This window comes from Arachis hypogaea, chromosome 16, assembly GCF_003086295.3.
Source record: "Arachis hypogaea cultivar Tifrunner chromosome 16, arahy.Tifrunner.gnm2.J5K5, whole genome shotgun sequence".
In the NCBI taxonomy this organism is placed as follows: domain Eukaryota; kingdom Viridiplantae; phylum Streptophyta; class Magnoliopsida; order Fabales; family Fabaceae; genus Arachis; species Arachis hypogaea.
This window is the reverse complement of record NC_092051.1, coordinates 113,524,071-113,549,058: the sequence shown is the minus strand read 5'-3', so window position 1 is coordinate 113,549,058 and position 24,988 is coordinate 113,524,071. Positions and strand designations below refer to the sequence as shown.

General features: G+C 39.5%; 1 non-coding gene across 1 annotated transcript; it reads right to left on the bottom strand.

The window, feature by feature from the left end:
• Positions 1-1,596: 1,596 nt before the first annotated feature.
• LOC112760779 (small nucleolar RNA R71) lies at positions 1,597-1,699 on the bottom strand. The gene has a single exon (XR_003181202.1). It is a non-coding gene; the product is annotated as a small nucleolar RNA R71 (small nucleolar RNA).
• Between the last annotated feature and the right edge of the window lie 23,289 nt (positions 1,700-24,988).

The window sequence follows — 24,988 nt, the reverse complement described above, 5'->3', positions numbered from 1 at the left end:
TTCAGATACATCGAGATTAGGATTACTCTTAGTTTTAGATCTGAATCTAGATTAGTTTTATATTGATAGTTTATGCTTTTGCTTTGGATTTTGGATGCTGAAGAATCATTACCTCCGTGAAGACATTACTTTAGTTTGTTTCCTTATTCCTTTACTTTTATTCATTGCTCATTGACCCTATTCAATTAAGTATGTTGCATTTTGTATTTATTAATATATAGAGTTACTTTTAATTTTAATTCTCTATTTTATTTTATTTAGTTTATTATGTCTTCTTATATTTTTATGAATATTAATTCCATGTCAATGGAGTAGATTTTCTACTTGACATGGGGGTTGATTAAGAGGAGACACTTGAGTTGGAACGCTCAAGTGCTTAGTTAATTTGAACATTGTTGGCTAATTCTATATCTACTAACGCTAGACCTTCCCAAGGGAAAGGACTAGAATCTGCGGATAAGAATCAATCCAGTCACTTGATTTTCCTTTACTCAGTAAGGGTTAACTAAGTAAAAACAACAACCGCTTCACATTACACTTGAGAAGATATCAACAAGGATAGAACTTCCAATTAATTAACTCCCCAGTCAAGGCTTTTTATATTAATAATAATTCTTAGTTTTATTAATTTAATTTACAATTATTTTAATTACTCATTATCCAATTCAAACCTTCTGGAAAATTTCTAATTAATAAATTAGCACTCTTTCCTGCAACTTGTTGGAAGATGACCTGGGACTCATACTCCTAGTATTTTTAATTTTAATTTTTGTGACAACCCCTTTTAAATTGAGAAGGCGGATCTTAGTTGGTTAAGAACTGTACTTGTAACGCAATTCATTTATTAAATTTCTTAACTGGTCGATTTCCGCCACCATCAATTTTTGGCACCGTTGCCGTGGAGTTGCAATAGTGTGCTAGATTATTAATTAGTGTACATATTTTATTTTATTCGCATATTTTGTTTTTATTTTGTTACCATGAGCTATATGTCTTTCTCATTGAATGACGCGTTCATTGCCTGATCCAAGCTTAGCCGCTTTTGTTCCTGAAATTGAAAGAACTCTTTCACGTATTAGGCGAGCTCGACGTCGGTTAGCCTCTAAGGGTGGTGAAGTGATTGTTATCGATTCACCAGTCTCATCTGAGGGCGAATCTGAACCGCCATCTGAGAGCGAGACAAGCTCATTTACTACTGATTCAGTTGATTCACGTGCAGGTAACATGGCAGCACCTAGAAGGATTACTCTCCAAGAAGCTGGAGCCCCAGATTTTACACTGCAATCGTATCAAGTGCGTCATCCAAATCTGGCTGCAGATTTTGAACTGAAGACTGCACTAATAAACTTGATGCCCAAGTTTCATGGCTTATCTGCTCAAGAGCCTATTAAGCACCTTAGGGATTTCCAAACAGCCTGCTCTACTGTTAGGCGTCATGGTGCAGATGAAACTTTTATTCTGTTAATCGCTTTCCCATTTTCTCTTTAGGGAAAAGCGAGGGAATGGTACTACACCCAACCTGAAGCAACTGTTACTAACTGGGATACGCTTAGAAGAGAATTTTTGGAAAAATACTTTCCAGCTGAAGTTACTGATAGATTGAGGAAAGAGATTTCAATGATTGTTCAGGGTGAATCTGAGACCCTCTATGAATATTGGGAGCGCTTCAATAATCTACTGGACGCATGCCCCATCACATGATTGATAGACTGGTATTGATCAGCTACTTTACTCAAGGCATGAACCCCCAGGATAAGACTACACTGGATGGTGCTAGTAATGGTTTCCTAAAAAAGCACAAGACCACAGATGAAGCATGGCAACTGATCAGCGACTTAGCTGAGTCCACTAGGAATCACAGGCAGAGGTGTAACCACTCAAAAGCTGTTGCAGAGATCTCCTCTAGTGTTGAAACTACTACTCTTACCCAGAGTATATGTGAAATGACCAACCTACTAAAACAGATGCAGTTAAACTAACAATAAACACATAAAGCTCAGCCTTCCCCACCACATCAAAGCCAACAGTTGGTTCCACAAAGAGTGTGTAGGATCTGTGTTGATTATAGTTATTATACCGATGAATGTCCGTAGCTCCAACAGAAAGATAACACTGTGGCAGCCACTCATAACTTCTATGACCGCCCAAATCAAGGATACAATCAACAGGGTAGCAACTACAACCAGAGGTGGAATAACAATAATAACAACAGACAGCAGAATCAGAACCAACCTTACAGAGCACCTCACTTAAGACAGCCCCAAGGACCCCAGCACAACCAACAGCAGGTTCCTCAGATCACTTACTCCAATTCCTCATCAAATGACGAGATGCTCCGTTCTCTTGCACAAGGGCAACAAGACATGCAAGCGCAGCTGAACTCTACTTTGAATGGTATGACTGCCACTTTACAAGCTCTCGTCTCCCGATTAGATTCATCACATAATTCCACTAACCAACCTTCAAGCTCTAGTGGGATTCCTTCTCAACCCCTACCTAATCCAAAGGGTGGCATCAATGCCATCACTTTAAGGTCTGGAACCACATTACAAGAGAGGAACCATGAGGAGCCAAGCTCACCAGAACACGTCCCAGCTGAGGATGTGGTGGAAGTGGAAGATGCTGAAGAAGAAGATGACGTGCAAAACATAGTTAAAGAAGAAGCAGCTCAACCACAGAATGAAACATCAAAGGATGCAGAAGCTGCAAGTAATACCACCCCTATCCCATTTCCACACCTTGCAAGGAAGCCCAGAAAATAGGTGGAACTTGATTCCAAGATGGTAGAGATATTCAAAAATATCGAGGTAACTGTTCCCCTTTTTGATGTTATTCAGCAGGTACCTAAATATGTAAAGTTTCTAAAAGATTTATGCATACATAAAGATATAATTAATGAATTAGAAACTATTCCTTTAGGTAATTCTATATCTGCTTTAATGGGGGGTATACCTGAAAAATGTAGTGATCCAGGTCCATGTATGGTTAACTGTACCATTGGAGGTGTAATATTTTCTGACTGCATGTGTGACTTAGGAGCGTGTGTTAGTATAATGCCTTTGTCTATATGATACTTTGAGGCTCCCTCCCTTAAAAAGGTCGGCAGCTCATTTTGTATTAGCAGATAAAAGCATTATTACAGTAGTTGAAATTGCTGAATATGTATTAGTGAGCATTAAGGGGCTCACATTTCCCATTGACTTCTATATCCTGGAAATGCCCCCTAATGACTCAAGAAGACCATCATCAATCCTGCTTGGAAGACCATTCCTGAAGACTTCAAAGTTCAAGCTAGATGCATTCCCAGGAACTTACTCCTTTGAGATAGATGGAAGAACAGTGAGTTTCAGTTTAAATAAAGCTATGAAGCACCCTCCAGAAGATCATTCTATCTTCCAGTGCGACATTATTGATGAAACTGTAGTTGAAGTTCACCAAGAAGAAATGGAAGAGAAGGACATGGAGCAAGGTCCAAGTATGGGGACACTTTCTGAAAACAATAAAGACCCTTTACCATTATCACCAGCCCCAGATGATCCAGAGCCTAGCTACGAGCAGAAATTAGAATTAAATCCCCTCCCTCCACACCTCAAGTATGCTTACCTTGAGGATAATCAGAAGTTCCCAGTTATCATTGCAAGGGAACTTACCTCTCAACAAGAGGAGCAACTGCTCAGTGTGTTGAAAAAACATAAGAAAGCAATTGGATGGAGCTTGGCGGATATAGTAGGCATCAGTCCCCAAGTTTGTGAGCATAGAATATTCTTAGAAGAGGGAGCAAAGCCTATCCGTCAGCCTCAAAGAAGATTGAATCCCACCATCTTAGAAGTTGTCAAGAAGGAAGTGACCAGGCTACTTGAAGCAGATATCATTTACCCCATATCAGACAGTGAATGGGTCAGCCCAGTACAAGTAGTACCCAAGAAGTCTGGAGTCACAACAATAAAGAATGAGCACGGAGAGCTCCTGACAACTACGGTGCAGAATTCATGGAGAGTTTTCATTGACTATAGGCATCTCAACCAAGCCACTCACAAGGATCATTACCCCTTGTCGTTCATTGATCAGATGCTTGATCGCCTGTCAGGTAAATCTCATTATTGTTTTTTAGATGGTTATACAGGATATTTTCAAATTCATATAGCTCCTGAAGACCAAGAGAAGACCACTTTTACATGTTCCTTTGGAACGTATGCTTATAAGAGAATGCCTTTTGGCTTGTGTAATGCACCTGCTACTTTCCAAAGATGTATGATGAGTATCTTTTCAGATCTTATTGAGAACTGTATGGAAGTTTTTATGGATGATTTTAGCATATATGGTGATTCATTTAGTCTTTTCTTGGATAGTTTATCTAGAGTATTAGACAGGTGTATTAGTACAAACCTTGTGTTAAATTTTGAAAAATGTCACTTTGTGGTAAAACAAGAAATTGTACTAGGATATGTTGTGTCTAATACTGGCATTTCTGTAGATCCAGCAAAAGTGGATGTTATTTCTAGTTTACCTTACCCCTCCTCCGTGAGGGAAGTCTGTTCGTTCCTTGGCCATGCAGGTTTTTACAGGAGATTCATTAAGGACTTCAGTAAGGTAGCATTGCCTTTATCCAGATTGCTGCAGAAAGATATTGAGTTCGAGTTCAGTGAGTATTGTATGCAGGCATTTGATAAGTTGAAGATCACTTTGACTTAAGCTCCAATTGTAAGAGGACCATACTAGAGCCAGCTATTTGAAATTATGTATAATGCTTCCAACCATGCAATAGGCCTTTTGTAATTGCTTATGCATCTAAGACTTTAGATGCTGCTCAATCTAACTATACTACTACTGAAAAAGAGTTTCTTGCTATTGTTTTTGTTCTGGATAAATTCTGAGCCTATTTACTTGGTACTAAGGTAGTAGTGTACTCAGACCATGCAGCTCTAAAATATTTATTAGTTAAAAAAGAATCCAAACCAAGGCTAATACGTTGGATACTGCTGCTGCAGGAATTTAATTTAGAAATTAAGGATAGGAGTGGTAACCAGAATCTAGTGGCAGACCACTTGAGTTGCCTTGAGCACATTAAGGATGATTCCACTCTTATAAATGATAATTTCCTATTTGATAGTTTGCATGCAGTATCTGAGATAGTTCCTTGGTATGCACATATAGCTAATTATCTAGTTAGCCACACTTTTCCTCCAAACTTCACTAAGCATCAAAGAGACAAGCTGAAAAGCGAGTCTAAATATTTTATATGGGATGATCCATATTTATGGAGGTGTGGTGCTGACCAGGTAATTAGATGGTGTGTGTCTCGATCAGAATTCCAGTCCATTTTGGAGGCCTGCCACTCATTTGAGAGTGGAGGACATTTTGGCCCTCAAAGAACAGCTAGAAAAATTCTAGACTGTGGATTCTGGTGGCCTACTCTTTTTAAAGACGCTGCTGAATTTTGTAAATCCTTTTCCCTATGCCAAAGGTTCGGTAATATATCCAAGAGGGATGAGATGCCTCAAAAGATTATGCTTTTTTGTGAAATTTTTTATGTTTGGGGCATTGACTTCATGGGTCCATTTCCAAATTCTAATGGTTACTTTTATATACTGTTAGCTGTAGATTATGTTTCTAAATGGGTGGAAGCAATTCCTACCTGTAATGATGATGCTAACACTGTTGTTTCTTTTGTTAGAAATCATATTATTTGCCGCTTTGGATCACCACGAGCAATCGTGAGCGATCAAGGCACTCACTTTTGTAACAGGAGACTAACAGGATTACTGAAGAGGCATGGGATAATTCACAAAGTAGCAACAGCATACCATCCCCAAACCAATAGGCAAGCAGAAGTCTCTAACAGAGAGATAAAGCGTATTCTGGAGAAGATAGTAAAACCTCACAGGAAGGACTGGAGTGCCAGGCTACAAGATGCACTCTGGGCATATAGAATAGCATACAAGACACCTATTGGGATGAGCCCCTTCCGCCTAGTATACGAAAAGGCTTGCCACCTTCCAGTAGAGGTGGAACACAAGGCTTTTTGGGCTGTGAGGGAGTGCAACATGAATCTTGAGAAAGCTGGTGCTAAAAGAAAGCTGTAACTAGCAGAACTGGAGAATCTTCGCCTAGAAGCATATGACAACTCCAGGAGATACAAAGAAAAGATGAAGGCTGTCCATGACAAGCACATAAAAAGGAAAGAATTCAGACCAGGGGAGTTAGTTCTTCTTTATAACTCCAGACTGAGGCTTATGCCAGGTAAACTGAGATCAAGATGGGAAGGTCCATACAGAGTAGAAAAAGCAGAGCCATACGGAGTTTTCCCCCTGCGTCATCCTTCTAGCTCCAAATTCTTAAAGGTCAATGGACATCGCCTGAAGCTTTATCATGGTGAGAAGATGAAAAATAACAAAGAACTAGAGGTTTTCCTCTTGGAAGACCCACCAACAGAAGCAGAATGAGCCTAATGAGCGTCCAACTTAAGGACGTAAAAGCAAAGTGCTAGGTGGGAGACAACCCACCATGGTATGATCGTTCCGTTTCAGTCTTAGATTTATTTCACTTCATTTCTATTTTTATGGTGTTAATGACTCTTCTCATAATTTCTGCATATAGCCTGCATTCACATTTGCATTAGCATTCTGCATATCTTAAAAAAAACACACACACACACACGCACGCGACGCGTAAGCGTCGCTGACGCGTCCGCGTCATATGTGCGTTCTGAAGAAAAAAAAATTGAACAGAGAGTCACGCGAAAGCGTGGCTGGAGGCGTGCCTTAGGCACAATCATGCCCGTGCGATCGCGTCATTTTGGAAACGAGCCTCCCATGCATCCGTGTCACTCACGCGAACGCGTGCCCCTAAAAATCGACGTAAAAGAGGTGTATGGCAGCAAGTTATGATGGAGCTGGGCTGGAATGATGCTGGAAGCACCAACCCCATCACGCGACTGCGTTCCCCACACGGCCGCGTCGTCCTCAAAACATGGCCATTCACGCGATCGCGTCAACCACGCGATCGCGTCACCCTAAAATTTGGCAAAATGGGTTTTAAACAGAGAGTTGCACGAACGCATGGCTGCCCTCGCACCATTCGCATAAATCAAGTCACGCGACCGCATGACCCACGCGTCCGCGTCACTTGACAAATATCACACACCACGCGACCGCGTGACTCACGCGTCCGCGTCACATGCGGCGCACAAATTATCCACATCAGCCAAAATATCTTATCTTTTCTTCCCCAAATCCTAATTTTTCTTTTCCCTTATTATTTCTTTCTTCCCCCTTCTTCCTTCTCTACTCATTTTCACTTTTTAATTTCTCCTCCCTTATTTTTCTCATCCATTATCAAGGTTCTTTTCTTTCTTTCTTTACTTTTTACTTTTCCTTTATTATTTTTATTTATGTTTTCTTCTTCTTTTTCTTTTCACTTTCATTATCTATATTTTTCTTTTCTTTCTTTTTCTTTTCTTTTTATTCCTATAATTGGTATTAGAAATTTATTTGGGTGATTGTTTTCTTCTATATTTTGCTTGTGGATTATTGTAGAATTGTTTTACAATTAAATATTACTTCTTAAACGGTTGCTTGCATATTCAATTTAATATTTTCCATAACATATTTACCATGCATGCTAAGTGCTTGTGAAAAATCCCGTATGGCATCATGCATTACTTTTATGTCATTCTACTACTCTAATGCCTGTTTTTCATAAAACTCCTTTTATATTTTATTGATTAAATATAATTGTCAATACAAATAGGTTGTTAGTTTGAAAGAGTTGATAATCTAACTTGGACATTTAATGCTTGATCTATGCTACTCATGCCTTTGCCAGCATGCCAATAAACATCTTGCATTTAATTGTCATCACCTGCACTTGCTTTATTTCTAGTGATGAACTTTTCACATGTAGTCATGACCATGTGTTAACGATATCCTTCTTTACCGTGCATTGATTATCACGCATCCTGCTCTTCCTTGCTCTAACCCTTAAAGTTTTAAAAGTACTTACCTTTTCCCTTTCAGGATGGCCACCAAAAAGGGTAAAGAGAAAGCTACTCCCAAACCACCAGCAAGGAAAGGAACAAAAAGGACACTAATGGCAGAGCCATCTTCAACAGCGGTGAAACCCTCAACAAAACGAATCAAGAGGATCATCAAGGTCAATGAAAAAGAGAAAGCCTTTCAGCAAAGGAGACTGCACGGTTCACTAACCGCTACTGTGAGCAGATGTTCTCCATCCTGGCTAAAAGGAATTATAACAATGAGTATCTTCTTATCCTCCCAACCAACATTGCTGAATTTGTTGAGCCCTGCATAGAGCGAAGACAATGGAGATTCCTACAGAGACAGCCACGGCAGGTTAATCTATCATGGGTAGTAGAGTTCTACTCAAATTTTTTCTTGCCAACCATGCAGTCTATCTATGTCCGTCAGAAGCAAGTCCCCATAACTGAAGAGGCCATTCAAGAGGCTTTAGATCTTCTCCCTACTCCAGAAGGATTGGACGCATTCCAAGAAGCTTTACTCAAGCGCCAGACATACCAATTTGACTGGGACGCCGTTCTCAGAGTTATCACACAACCTGGCAGCATGTGGATCTACGGATACCATCGTTCCCGACCTAAGGGCATATTGGCTTCAGCACTTACTTTGGAAGCTCGAGTATGGGCACAAATCATGTCCCATTACGTCTTTCCGAGCACTCACGAGTCCTCCTTCACTGCAGACATGGCTGTTTTACTCTGGTGTATCCTTACAGACCAGCACCTCAATTTACCAAGACACATTCGGCATGCTATGGGACACGTACAGATTGCGGGCAACTTACCTTTTCCCACCTTGGTTTCAGATATCATCTCAGCAGCCGGAGTCTCCTACAGAGATGGGGACACCAAGGCCTTGATTCCACGAGATGATCAATACGTCCCTAACGGGAAGTATATCAGACCTCCAGCAGCAACTATCAACCAGACCACAGAACCAGCAGAAGATATTCCTTCTTCTTCCACACCACAAGCACCTTCAACAAACCAACTGCTCCACAAGATCCTTGAGAAGCTAGACCGGCTTGAACAGAAAGGAAAGCAAAGAGAGTGCCGTAACAAGCGCAGATTTACATACCTCAAGGAGCTTCTTGTTGGTAACCAACCACCTAGAGAAGACCCACCCCGGACTCCACATCATTTACCAGCACAGGGAGCCATGACGGTCCCAATGGTGGAGATACTGCTACCAGCCCCCCTCTGTTCCTGACAGACAGCACCGAGGACGGTGCAAAGCCTTAAGTGTGGGGAGGTCGGTCAATACCTGACTTCCGGAGGTAATTTCTTTTCCTTTAAACACCAATAATATAGGATATTTAGTTAATTTTTTTTTTTGTTTAGGATAGGATAAATTGTATAGTAATAATTAGTTGCATGCATGTTCTACTTGATTGAAAAAAATAATAAGTTTCTTTTTAAGACCCTATTTTTGAAAATTTTCACTAATTTAAAATAAATCTTTTGTGTTAAACTTGTTAGAAGTTGTAATTGGAACATAGTTTAAAAAGCTAAGAACACACAACCCGTGAGATTTTGAGCCTAATTACATGGTTACACTATTTAACCATAAATATTTTATTCTTGTGTGTTTACTTCTTTATGATTGTAATCTTTATTTTGTTTCATCCTATATGTCCAATGTTTAATGTATTTATATGCATGCATATGATTGAGGCCATTAACTGTTTAGCTCACTTATCCCAAATAAGTCTAGCCTTTTAATCATCCTTGTCAGCCACTTTGAGCCTTTTAATCCCATTTGTTCTATATTTTACCACATTACTAGCCTTAAGTAGAAAAACAATTAAATATCTCAATTGAATCTTTGGTTAGCTTAAGATAGAAATTGTGTGTTAATTAAGCATGGGAAAATTGTGGGAACATGGGTTAATAAAGGAATATGTTATTTTCTTACCTTAATAAAATAATGGAAATTTGGGTACCTACTCATGTGAAACTACAAAAAAATTAAAAATCCATGTGCATTAATAAGCTATGTTCATTTTCTTAGTAAAAAAAAAGTAGTAATTAAGTAAATAAATAAGGGGGCAAAATTACCCCAATTATAAGTTAAGTTAAGTTCAAAGATCAATGCATATGTGATAAAAATTTAAGGAAAAGTTAATACATAAGTATATAATGCAAAAGTGAAAATTATAGGTAGCTAGGCATGATTCTAGAGTTATATAGAGTGTATGTATGCTAGATAAGAGCTTAGGTTAGTCAAAGATTCAATTTATAGCTCACTTAGCCATATGTATACCCTTACCCTTACCTTAGCCCCATTACAACCTTGAAAAAGACCTCATCATGTTGCATTGGTACATTAAATATTGTTGATGGGTTAGGTGAAAAACAAAGTTTAGAAAGCATGATTAGAGAAGAGTAGAGTGATTACCCTATACACTTGAGAGACTAGAGTGCATATACACCATCAGTGAGGGTTCAGTGCTTAATTCTATGTTTCCTGCTTTCATGAGATGTCTTCTTACAATGTTACATGTTTTTACTATATAATTTGAATTAGTGAAATCTAATTTACATTTGTCTTGAAGAGCTTGTTTCCCTTTTAACCAAGTAGACAAGAATCATATAGTTGCATCCATATATATAGATTGCATTGCATAGCATGATTTTTACATTTCCCTACTCATTCATTTTATCTCCTTAAAACTAAGCATGAGGACATTCTAATGTTTAAGTGTGGGGAGGTTGATAAACCATTATTTTATGATTTATATTGTGTTTAATTGAGTGGTTTTATCAAGTCTTTACCCACTTATTCATATAATTAGCATGATATTACAATTCCTTCCCAAAATTATTCCATGGTTGAAAACTTGCTTCCTAGAGATCTTTTAATTATGTATTTTAACTCTCCTTTATCCCATTCGATGCCGTGATCCGTGTGTTAAGTATTTCAGGCTTCATAAGGCAGGAATGGCTTAGAGAATGGAGAGGAAGCTTGCAAAAATGGAAGGAACACAAGAAACCAAGGAGATGACCAGCGAACAATGACACAAGCGCATGGCTCACGCGAGCACGCGAAAAGAAGAAATCGCAGCGACGCGAACGCGTGCCTGACACAAACGCGTGGATTGAAGTCTGCACGAATGACGCGAACGTGTGGACGACGCGAACGCGTGACAAGGAAAATCGCTGAATGACGCGAACGCGTGCATGACGCGTACGCGTGACCTGCCCGATCTGCAAAAATAACAGAATATGCTGGGGGCGATTTCGGGCCACATTTTGACCCAGTTTTCGGCCCAGAAACACATACTAAAGCTAGGGAACATGCAAAAACTCAACAGGCATCCAGACACATTCAGATACATCGAGATTAGGATTACTCTTAGTTTTAGATCTAAATCTAGATTAGTTTTACATTGATAATTTATGCTTTTTCTTTGGATTTTGGATGCTGAAGAATCGTTACCTCCGTGAAGACATTACTTTAGTTTGTTTCCTTATTCCTTTACTTTTATTCATTGCTCATTGACCCTATTCAATTAAGTATGTTGCATTTTGAATTTATTAATATATAGAGTTACTTTTAATTTTAATTAATTTTAATTCTCTATTTTATTTTATTTAATTTATTATGTCTTCTTATATTTTTATGAATATTAATTCCATGTCAATGGAGTAGATTTTCTACTTGACATGGGGGTTGATTAAGAGGAGACACTTGAGTTGGAATGCTCAAGTGATTAGTTGATTTGAACATTGTTGGCTAATTCTATATCTACTAACGCTAGACCTTCCCAAGGGAAAGGACTAGGATCTGCGGATAAGAATCAGTCCAGTCACTTGACTTTCCTTTACTCAGTAAGGGTTAACTAAGTAAAAACAACAACCGCTTCACATTACACATGAGAAGATTCCAACAAGGATAGAACTTCTAATTAATTAACTCCACAGTCAAGGCTTTTTATATTAATAATAATTCTTAGTTTTATTACTTTAATTTATAATTATTTTAATTACTCATTATCCAATTCAAACCTTCTGGAAAATTTTTAATTAATAAATTAGCACTCTTTCCTGCAACTCGTTGGGAGACGACCTGGGACTCATACTCCCAGTATTTTTAATTTTAATTTTTGTGACAACCCCTTTTAAATTGAGAAGGCGGATCTTAGTTGGTTAAGAACTGTACTTGCAACGCAATTCATTTATTAAATTTCTTAACTGGTCGATTTCCGCCACCATCATTGTTGCCAAAAAGAGTGATCAATTCCTTGATGCTCTGGTGTGGGAAATCGTGATTCACACTTTTCACAACTCCGCACAACTAACCAGCAAGTGCACTGGGTCGTCCAAGTAATAAACCTTACGTGAGTAAGGGTCGATCCCACGAAGATTGTCGGCTTGAAGCAAGCTAAGGTCATCTTGTAAATCTCAGTCATGGTTTTGAGGTTTTGATAATTAAAAGATAAATAAAACATAAAATAAAATAGAGATACTTATGTGATTCATTGGTGGGAATTTCAGATAAGCGTTTGGAGATGCTTTGTTGCTTCTGAACCTCTGCTTTCCTATTGCCTTCTTCCAATCATGCGTGCTCCCTTCCATGGCAAGCAGTATGATCCTCTCGGATGAAAAATACCAGGTACGATCTCTGCACGGCTAATCAACTGTCGGATTTCTCGTCTCGGATGAAAAATACCAAGTACAGCTACCGCACGGCTAATCATCTGTCGATTCCCGCTAGCGTCGGAATAGGACCCTCATCCTTTTGCACACTGTCACTGCGCCCAACATTCGCAAGTTTGAAGCTCGTCACAGTCATCCCTTCCCAGATCCTACTCGGAATACCACAGACAAGGTTTAGACTTTCCGGATCTCAGGAATGGCTGCCAATGGTTCTAGCCTATACCACGAAGATACTAATCTCACAGACTTGGTCCGTGTATTAGATACCCAAGAAATACGCACTCAAGCTATCGCCCAATGACTACGTTGAGCTCAGATAGAACGGAAGTGGTTGTCAGGCACGCGTTCATAGAATTGAGAATAATGATGAGTGTCACGGATCATATCATTCTCCAGATTGAAGTACGAGTGAGTATCTTAGAATAGAATCAAGCGTGATTGAATAAAAAATAGTAGTAATTGCATTAATTCATGAAGAACAGCAGAGCTCCACACCTTAATCTATGGGGTGTAGAAACTCCACCGTAGAAAATACATAAGTGAAAATAGTTTAGGCATGACCGAATGGCTAGCCTCCCAAATGTGAAGAATGGTCTCAGCTCCAAAGTATGAAAACTGGATCCAGATCTTTGAATACAATAGTAAAAAGTGCTATTTATACTAAACTAGTAACTTAGGTTTACAGAAAATGAGTAACTAAGTGCAGATAGTGCAGAAATCCACTTTTGGGGCCCACTTGGTGTGTGCTTGGGCTGAGCATTGAGCTTTACACGTGCATAGGCCATCCTTGGAGTTAAAAACCAGCTTGGGTGCCAGTTTGGGCACTTAACTCCAGTTCTGGTGCCAGTTTGGGCGTTTTACTCCAGAAAAGGGTCTTAGGTGGGCGTTTAGATGCTTGTTTGGGCCATCAAATCTCAGGCAAAGTACGGACTATTATATATTTCTGGAAAGCCTAAGATGTATACTTTCCAACGCAATTGAGAGCGCACCAATTGGGCTTCTGTAGCTCCAGAGAATCCATTTCGAGTGCAGGAGGGTCAGAATCCAATAGCATCTGCAGTCCTTTCTCAGCCTCTGAATCATATTTTTGCTCAGGTCCCTCAATTTAAGCCAGAAAATACCTGAAATCACAGAAAAATACACAAACTCATAGTAAAGTCCATAAATGTAATTTTTGCATAAAAACTAATAAAAATATAATAAAAAGTAATTAAAACATACTAAAAACTATGTAAAAACAATGCCAAAAAGGGTATAAATTATCCGCTCATCAAGCTCCTCCCATCTTTGATTGTTCCACCCTTGATGTACGTTGTCATTGTAGTTCCCATTTTCTACAACATAGTTGTAACCAAACTCATAGCCAAAAGGGTGACAATTCATAGTGACAAGAAAAAATAAAAACAAAAGCTAATAAGAAACAAAGAAAACTAAATCCTAAAACTAGCAAAAACTAGCAAACAAACCAAAAACCAAGCTATTTACAATATTGACATATATACAATAACCAATAACAAGCACACATTGCAATTCCCCGATAACGGCTCCAAAAACTTGAAAGAGCATAACCATCGGCTTAGAATGTCTTCTCGGTAAAAGAGAAATAACTTCGTTGCAAGTATAGTCCCAAATCGACAAATAATACTCAATCAAAGTTTAATTTTGGTTGTTACGAGTACAAACCAATAAAAATACCAAGAATATTAGATCTCGGGTCGTCTCTCAAAGAAATTGCAGTGAGGTATGCATATTATTAGTTATGGTATCCATGGGGTGGTTTGAAAATAAGGGGACAAGAAATTAAAAAGGCAACAAATATAAATCAAGCAACTAAGGAAAGCAATTACTAAAGAGAGACATTCATGGCAAGGATTGAGAATATAGGCTTTCTATCCTAGTCATTAATTATCATATAACAATTATTAACAAGAGCTAATCCTATTTAGTCATCTCCAACATAGGAAGAAGGTATAATGTTATCTTCACTTGAGAGAAAGTCAAATAAGAGTAGTTAATCTCAATCCAAAAGTCCTAATCAACTCACTAATTGAATTAGCAAGAGATTAGAGTCAATGGAAACAATATTAACTAACAACCCTAGATGACCAACATAAGTTGGGTATTAATGACTCAAGATTGCCCAATTTCTCATTCCAAGGCAAGAATGCTCAAAAACTACTCTAACATCCAACCAAACATTTTATCAAACATTTGGAAGGCATAAAAGGAAAGCATCATAAAATTGCAAGAAATTTAAATTCTACAACTACCCAATGCAAGAAAAGTAAGAATAACAACTCAATTAAACAATAAAGAAACATAAAACATGAAGTGCATTAATAGAAAATCCAAATCCAACAAGAGTTCATCAACATAAAAGCAACAAAATAAAGGGAATAACAAGTAAAACTAGAAGAGCAAAGATGTAGCAACAAGAAATTGAAGGAAAATGTAAATCAAAACAAGAATTAAACCCTAGATCTAAGATGAAATTAACCTAAAAACGCTAATTCTAGAGAAAAGAGGGAGGTTCTCTCTCTAGAAAACTACCCTACATGGTCCTAAGCTAATCTAATTGCTCTCCCTTTGACCCATCTTGAGTTCTGCATCAAATAGCCTCAGAAATGAGTTGAATTTGGGCCTGGAAAGCTCAGAAATCACCCCCAGCGAATTCACTTTAATGAGTTCACGTGATTAGCGTCACGCGTGCGCGTCGCTGGCAGATTCTCTCCTCACGCGTATGCATGGGTGACGCGTGCGTGCGGCTTGAATATCCTCTTCATCCATACGGGTGAGTGATGCGTGCGCGTGGCCTTGATTCCTCCAAATGCTCATTTCTTCATGAATTCTCCACTTTGCATGCTTTTCTCTTCACCTCTTCCATCCAATACTTTCCTTATGAATCTGAAATCACTCAACAAACATATCAAGGCATCGAATGGAATTAAAATGAATTAAATTTAGCTATTTTAAGGCCTAAAAAGCATGTTTTCACACTTAAGCACAAATTTAGAGAGAATTACAAAACCATGCTATTTCATTGAATAAATGTTAGATAAGTTGATAAAATCCCCTAAATTAAGCACAAGATAAACCACAAAATTGGGGTTTATCAAATAACTTTAGTACACAAAGCCCCTACAAACCATGATACCGAGGAGTCCATCTTGCCATACACCTAGTCCACTGAGCCCCCACATCTTCCCCGAAATGACTTAGATGGCAAAGATCCCTACTCAGTACACTCCTATATCGGTGCATCCATTGCTAAAGGGTCAAAAGCTCGACGAGAACGATGAGCAACGAGTCCAACAATGGGCTGTCAATGCATCATTGGGAAAAAAGCAGACCGTGGTGTTGTATGAAGGTAGGCCACATCTAGTACTACTCAGGGAGGACTGATAGGGCAGAAATTAGCCAATTAAGAATTTATGATAAGAACAGTATTGCAAGTACAGTTCTTAACCAACAAAAATCCGCTTATCAATTTAAAAGGGTTGTCACAAATTTAGAATAAAAATACTGGGAGTAGGAATCCCAGGTCGTCTCCCAACGAATTGACAAAAGAGTGCTATTTTATTAATCAGGAGTTTTCTGAGAAATTTTAAGAGTTGAAGAACAGGAATTTAAGTAATCGTAAATTAAAGCAGTATAAATTAAAAGAGGTTTTATATAATCAGAATAAAAAGCCTTGACCGAGGGAAGATTAATTGGAAGTTCTATCCTTGTTGGATTTTCCCAAGTGGAATAGCAAGAGGTTGTTGTTTTCACTTAGTTAACCCTTACTAAATAAAGGAAAGTCAAGTGATTGAGCTAACTCTTATTTGCAAGTCCTAATCCTCTCCTTATGGAAGGATTAGCGTTAGTAAATAGAGAATTAGCCAACGACTTCCAATTGAACTAATCACTTGAGTATTCCAACTCAAGGGTCTCCTTTTAATCAACCCCCAAGTCAAGTTAGGAGTCTACTTCATTGACATGAATGTAACTTTCATAAATGATAAAAAGGAATAAGAAGAAGACATGATAAATTAAATAAAATAATAACTGAAAATTAATTAAAGGTAAAAATAGTTCTTTGCATTAATAAACCCCAAAATGCAACATCCTTATCTGAATAGGGTTAATAGGCAATAAAAAAAGTAAAGAAAAAAGGAAACAAACTAGAATAATAGCAACTTCAACGAAGGTAATGACTCTTCTCAATATCCAAAGCAAAAGCATCAAAAGCATAAAAACTAGAACTATGAATGTGAAGAAAAACCTAGAGGAAGAGTGATTTCTCTCTAAGATTCCAATCTAAAACTAAAAACTATGCGAATGAGAATGTGTGTTGAGTCTCTGTTTGTTCCCTGGCTCTAGTCTGTGTTTCTGGGCCAAAAACTGGGTCTAAACTTGGCCCAAAATCGCCCTCAGCATTTTCTGCGATTTCTGCAGGTAGCGCATGTCACGCGTACGCGTCAGTCACGCGTACGCATCGCTGGTCATTTTCGCGTATCACGCATACACGTCAGACACGTGCACGCGTGAGCCATGCGTGCGCCGTGCGCGTCACTTCTCGCTGGTTATCTTCTTTGTTTTTTGTGCTCCTTCCATTTTTTGCAAGCTTCCTCTCCATCCTCTAAGACATTCCTGCCCTATAAATCCTGAAAACACTTAACGCACAGATCACGGCATCGAATGGTATAAAGGGGAGTTAAAAATATACAATTTAAAGGCTCAGAAAGCAAGTTTTCAATCATATAACAAAATTGGAAAGGAATTGTAAAATCATGCAAATTGTATGAATAAGTGTGCAAAGACTTGATAAAACCACTCAATTGAGCACAAGATAAACCATAAAATAGTGGTTTATCAATCTCCCCACACTTAAACATTAGCATGTCCTCATGCCAAGCTCAAGGAGATACAAAGAATGAATGGGGAAAGTAAGACTCATGAGATGCAACCTATGAATGCAACTATATGCTAAGATCATTCTGTCTACTTGGTCAAAAGTAAATAAGCTCTTCAAGACAAAAATAAAACAGATTCCACTTATTCAAATCATACAATAAAAGACGAGTAAACTTGTAAGAAGATAGCTCATGAAAGCAGGGAACGTAGAACCAAGCATTGAACCCTCACTAGTAGTGTATATGCACTCTAATCGCTCAAGTGTCTAGGGTTAATTCACTCTACTCTTCTCTAGTCATGCTTTCTAGACTTTGTTCTTCATCTAACCAATCAACAAAAATTTAGTATACCAATGCAAACATCATGAGGTCTTTTCAAGGTTGTAATGGGGCTAAGGTGAAGGTGAGGATATATGTATGGCCAAGTGAGCTGTAATATGAATCTTTGACTAACCTAAACTCTCACCTAACACACACACTCTATGTAACTCTAAATTCATGCCTAGCTACCCATAATTCCCATTTTTGCATCACATACTCGTGTACCCAATATTTCTTTAGTTTCACCACATGTGCATCGATCTTTTATTGAACTTAGCATTGGGGTAATTTTGTCCCCTTATTTATTTATTTATTTATATTGTAATGTATCATTTTTATTTTTATTTTTTTATTTTTTATTTTTTTTTTTTTTTGTGAATCATAAAAGCAAACATAACATATCAATGCACATGAGTTTTTAATTTTTCTGGTCTCACATGAGTATGCACCCAAATTCCTAATACTTTTGTCAACAAAACACAGCACACTTTCATCACCCCAAGTTCCCACAGTTCCCCACACTTAATCAATACACACTCTCTAACTTAAGCTAATCAAAGATTCAGTTGAGGTAATTAATTATTTTTCCACTTAAGGCTAGTGATGTGGTAAAATATAGAACAAATGGGGATTGAAAGGCTCAAGGTGGCTAACAAAGGTTATGAAAAGGGTAGGCTATTTGGGATAAGTGAGCTAATAACGAATGATGGCCTCAATCATATTCAAGCATGTAAATACACTAAACAATGGACATATAGAATGGAACAAAGTATAGATTGCAGTCATAGAGAAGAAAACACACAAGAATAAAATATTATGGTTAAATAATGTAACCATGTAATTAAGCTCAAATCTTACAGGTTGTGTGTTCTTAGCTATACTTCATGTTCCAATTTACAGTCTTCAAATAAGTTTAACACAATTTTTCAATTTAAATTAGTGGAATGCTATAAAAAGGGTCTTGAAATGAAACTCATTACTTTAACCAAGCAAAACATACATGCAAACAATTATTATCAAGCAATCTATCCTATCTAACAAAGGAAAAAGAGTTAAATGTTGGAGTTAAGAGAGAGAAGTTACCTCCGGAAGTCAAGGACTAACCTCCCCACACTTAAGGTTCGGCACTGTCCTCCGTGCCATCAGTAAGGAGCAAGGGAGGGCTGGAAGCGTCGCCTCCAGTGTCTGGTTCGCCTTGGCTTCCTGTGCTACTGGATAAAGGGGAGTCCGGGGTGTCCTTTGGTTATGGGGGTGGGTGTGTACCAACTATGAGGTCCTTCAAATAGTTGTATCGTCGCTTGTTATGGCGCTCCATTTGCTCCATCTGCCGGTCTTGCCGGTCGAACCTCTCAAGGATCTGAAGGAACATCTGATGGATGGATGGTGCTTGTGGTGTGGATGATAGTGGAGTAGAAGTAGGAGGAGTATCCAAAGTTGGGCCTGCAGGCCGGCTCACAGAGAGAACTAGTGGCCTGATGTACTTCCCATTCGGGACATACTGGTCGGCTCTAGGGATCATGACCTTCGTGTCTCCTGCCCAATAGGACACACCTACTGCAGAGACTAAATCTGAAATCAAGGTGGGAAAAGGCAGGTTACCCGCTATCTGTACGTGTCCCATGGCTTGCTGAATGTGTCGGGGCAGGTTGAGGGGTTGCTCTGTCAGGATGCACCAGATGAGGACAGCCATGTCTGCTGTGAAGGTCGACTCGTGAATGCTCGGAAAGACATAGTGGGACATAATTTGTGCCCACACGCAAGCCTCCAGGGTGAGTGACTTGGCTGAGATGCTCTTGGGTTTTGAACGATGCTGTCCGTAGATCCACTTGCTGCCAGGTTGGGCTATAACTCCAAGGATGCTATCCCAGCTGAACTGAAACATCTGGCGCTTACGAGATGCTTCTTGATATGCATCCCATCCCTCTGGACTAGGTGGAAGGTCCAGTGCTCTCTGTATGGCACTCTCAGAGACAGGGACCTGATGCTGACGAACATAGACAGTCTGCAGAGTAGACGAGTGAAAGTTTGAGTAGAATTCAACTACCCATGATAAGTTGGCCTCTCGCGACTGCCTCCTCAAAAATCCCAACTGTCTCCTCTCAATTCGGGCTCCACAAAATCAACAAAATGTGTTGGGACAATGCTCATTGTTGTAGTTCCTCTCGGCTAGGATGGGGAACATCTGTTCGCAATAACGGTTAGCAAACCATGTGGAGTCTCGGGCGGAAAAATCTTTCTCTGATTCATCAACCTTAATGATCCTCTTCACTCGCGTTGTTGGTGGCTTTACACTAGTAGATGGAAGTGCTTTTTTCTAATGTTCTCTTGGTTCCTCTCCTTGCTAGTGTCTTGTCAGTGGCTTTCTCTTTTTCTTTCTTGGTACCCATGTCTAAAGAAGAAAAAAAAAGAAGAATATTAAAGATAGATTACTAAAGAACCGGAAGGGAGAAAAGTCCAAGTGATAATGAATGCCAAAGGAAAGATGTTAGCTTAAATACATGGTAGCTACATCATGTAGGTAAGACATCAATGAAGATCAAGAGGGCAATTCATAATAAATAGATGCAAGAGTGTTTATGGCATGCAGAAACAAGCATGAGAATCATAGCTCAAGCATCAAGTAGTAAATGTACCAAATTAAAGAGCATGCGTAATGATGACAATTGTGAATAATAATCCCAAATACATGTGAAGTACAAATGTTGTGAAAAAAAGGCATTCAAGTAAAAGGGTAAAACAAAATAGAGTTCAAGATGCCATAGGCCTTTTCACAAATACTTGGTAAGCAAGTTAAAGTAGGAATGAAAATAATATAATCCAAATGTGTATGAGAGCCAAATTAAAATATCAATTGTCAAATCACTCCTCATAATATCCACAAGCTTCATTATAGTAAGGTAATACCCAAATAAAACTCTAATACTAACATAAGAATGCAAGAAAAAGAAAAGAAAAAGAAACCATAAATAATTAAGTTAAAAGAAAAATAGAGAAGAAAGAAACATAAATAGATGCTATAATGAAAGAGTACATGGGAGGGAGAAAAGAAACATGATGAAGATGATGAAGAGGGAAAGAAGAAGGTAAGAGATATGAAGAAAGAATAAGGAAGAAAGAAAGAAATAAGAGATAATGAGGATTGAAAAGAGTTAATATTGGGGGAGAGGGAGAATTAGAATCAGGCACTGAGGTGGTTTAAGTGTGTGTCGCATGCGACGCGTACGCGTGGGTCGCGCAATTCCCAAGCAACGCATAAGCGTCAGGGACGCGTACGCGTGATATGGGTTGTGCAATTGGCGCGAAGGCAACCCTGCGCATGCACAACTCTCTGTTTGATACGCACGAGAGCAAAAAATGCATATGACGCGTGCGCGTCAAAGATGCGCACGCGTGGATGGCCATTGTGAGAAAACGACACGCACGCGTCAGGGACGCGTACGCGTAGGGGGCTTGTGCTCCCAGCATAGTTCCAGCCCCACACCATCATAACTCTCTGGTCATACACCCATTTACGCCGATTTGCAGGGTCACGCGTACGCGTGGGGGACGCGTACGCGTGGACTGGTGAAAACGCAAGCGACGCGTACGTGTGAGGGACGTGTACGCGTGGACTTGCTTGTGCGCAAGGTACGCCTCCAGCACCACTCCTGCCCAACTCTCTGTTCAATTTTTATTTTTCACGCACACACATATGACGCGTACGCGTCAGCGACGCTTGCGCGTCGTGTGCTTTTTTTTATGCAGAACGCAAAATGCAGCATGCAGATGAATATGCAAAAATTATGAATGACTACTGCGAAAATTAAAATAAAATAGACTTAGAATGAGAAGAAACGATCATACCATGGTGGGTTGTCTCCCACTAGCACTTTGCTTTTACATTCTTAAGTTGGACGGTCCATAAGGTCAGTCTGCTTCTGTTGGTGGGTCCTCCAAGAAAAGGACCTCTAGCTCTTTATTTTCCTTCATCTTCTCACCATGATAAAGCATTAAGCGATGTCCATTGACCTTGATGAATTTGGAACTTGAAGGATGACTCAGATGGAAGACTCCGTATGGCTCTGCCTTCTCTACTCTGTAGGGGCCTTCCCATCTGGATCTCAGCTTTCCTGGCATGAGTCTCAGTCTTGAGTTGTAAAGGAGAACTAGCTCCCCGGGTCTGAAATGTCTTTTTTTGATATGCTTGTCATGCACAGCCTTCACCTTCTCCTTATATAGTCTAGAGTTGTTATATGTCTCGAGTCGAAGGGTCTCCAATTCTGCTAGTTGCAGCTTCCTTTCAGCACCAGCCTTCTCAAATCCCTTGTTTCATTCTCTTACAGCCCAAAAAGCCTTGTGTTCCACCTCCACTGGGAGGTGACAAGCCTTTCCGTACACTAAGCGGAAGAGGTTCATTCCTATGGGTGTCTTGTATGCTGTCCAATAAGCCCAAAGCGCATCTACAAGTCTGGTGCTCCAGTCCTTCCTATGAGGCTTGACTATCTTCTCCAGTATGTGCTTTATCTCTCTGTTAGACACCTCGGCTTGCCCATTGGTCTGGGGATGGTAGGCTGTTGCTACTTTGTGAACAATTCCATGCTTCTTTAGTAGACCTGCTAATCTCCTGTTACAAAAGTGAGTGCCTTGATCACTCACGATTGCTCGTGGTGATCCAAAGCGACAGATAATATGGTTTCTAACAAAGGAAACAACAGTGTTAGCATCATCAGTGTGGGTAGGAATTGCTTTCACCCACTTAGAAACATAATCTACAGCTAACAATATATATAAGAAACCACTAGAGTTTGGGAATGGACTCATGAAGTCAATGCTCCAGACATAAAAAATTTCACAGAATAGCATAAGCTGTTGGGGCATCTCATCCCTCTTAGATATATTTCTAAACCTTTGGCATGGGGAACAAGATTTACAGAAGGCAGTAGCATCTTTAAAAAGAGTGGGCCACCAGAATCCACAGTCTAGAATTTTTCTAGCTGTTCTTTGAGGGCCAAAATGTCCACCACTCTCAGAGGAGTGGCAGGCCTCTAAAATGGACTGGAATTCTGATTGAGGCACACACCTTCTAATTATCTGGTCAGCACCATACCTCCATAAATATGGGTCATCCCATATATAATATTTGGACTCGCTTTTCAGCTTGTCCCTTTGATGCTTAGTAAAATTAGGAGGGAAAATGTGACTAACTAGATAATTAGCTATAGGAGCATACCAAGGGACTACTTCAGATATTGTGTGCAAGCTATCTAATGGAAAAGCATCATTGATAGGAGTAGAGTTATCCTTAATGTACTCAAGGTGACTCAAGTGGCCTGCCACTAAATTCTGGGAACCACTCCTATCCTTAATTTCTAAATCAAATTCTTGCAGCAGCAATATCCAACGTATTAGCCTTAGTTTGGACTCTTTTTTAGCTAATAAATATTTTAGAGCTGCATGGTCTGAGTACACTACCACCTTGGTACCAAGTAAATAGGCTCAGAATTTATCCAGAGCAAAAACAATAGCCAGAAGCTCTTTTTCAGTGGTAGTGTAATTAGACTGAGCAGCATCTAAGGTCTTAGAAGCATAAGCAATTACGAAATGATCCTTACCTTCGCACTGAGCCAGCACCACTCCTACTGCATGGTTGGAGGCGTCAAACATAATCTCAAAAGGCTGGCTCCAATTTGGTCCTCTCACAATCGAAGCTTGAGTTAAGGCAATCTTCAGCTTATCAAATGCAATCATGCAGTCCTCACTCAGCTCGAACTCAACATCCTTCTGTAGCAGTCTGGATAAAGGCAACGCTACCTTACTAAAGTCCTTGATAAATCTCCGGTAGAAACCTGCATTACCAAGGAATGAACGGACTTTCCTCACGGAGGAGGGGTAAGGTAAACTAGAAGTCACATCTACCTTTGCTGGATCTACAGAAATCCCAGTATTAGAAACAACATGTCCTAGAACAATACCCTGTTTAACCATAAAATGACACTTTTCAAAATTCAATACTAGGTTTGAACTAACACACCTGTCTAATACTCTAGCTAAACTATCCAATCAAAGGTTAAATAAATCACCATATATGCTAAAATCATCCATGAAAACTTCCATACAGCTCTCAATAAAATCAGAGAAAATGCTCATCATGCACCTTTGAAAAGTAGCCGGTGCATTACACAAGCCAAAAGGCATCCTTTTGTATGCATACGTTCCAAAGGGACATGTAAAAGTAGTCTTCTTCTAATCTTCGGGAGCTATATGAATTTGAAAATAGCCTATATAACTATCTAAAAAGCAGTAATGTGATTTACCTGACAGGCGATCAAGCATCTGATCAATGAATGGCAGGGGGTAATGATCCTTGCGGGTAGCCTGGTTGAGGCGCCTGTAATCAATGCAAACTCTCCATGAATTTTGCACTCTAGTTGCCATGAGCTCTCCATGCTCATTCTTCACTGTTGTGACTCCAGACTTCTAGGGCACCACTTGTACTGGATTGATCCATTCACTGTCTGAGATGGGGTAGATGATATCAGCTTCAAGCAGTCTGGTCACTTCCTTCTTAACAACTTCTAAGATGGTAGGATTCAACCGCCTTTGAGGTTGATGGACAGGTCTCGCTCCCTCTTCTAAAAATATCCTGTGCTCACAAACTTGAGGGCTGATGCCTACTATATCCGCCAAACTCCACCCAATTGCTTTTTTGTGTCTTCTCAGCACACTAAGCAGCTGCTCCTCCTGTTGGGAAGTGAGTTCCCTTGCAATTATAACTGGGAGCTTCTGATGATCCTCAAGGTAAGCATACTTGAGGTAGGGTGGAAGGGGCTTTAACTCCATTTTCTGCTCATGGCTAGACACTTGATCTTCTGAAGCTAGTGAAGGTAGTAGTGTGTCTTCATCTTGTTCAGGGGACTTCCCCACACTTACACCCTGCTCTATGTGCCTCTCTTCTACTTCTTCTTGGTGAACTGCAGCTACAATTTCATCTATGATATTGCACTGGAAGATGAAATGATCTTCTGAAGGATGCTTCATGGCTTCATCCAAGTTGAAGCTCACTGCTCTACCATCTATCTCAAAGGAGTAAGTTCCTGAG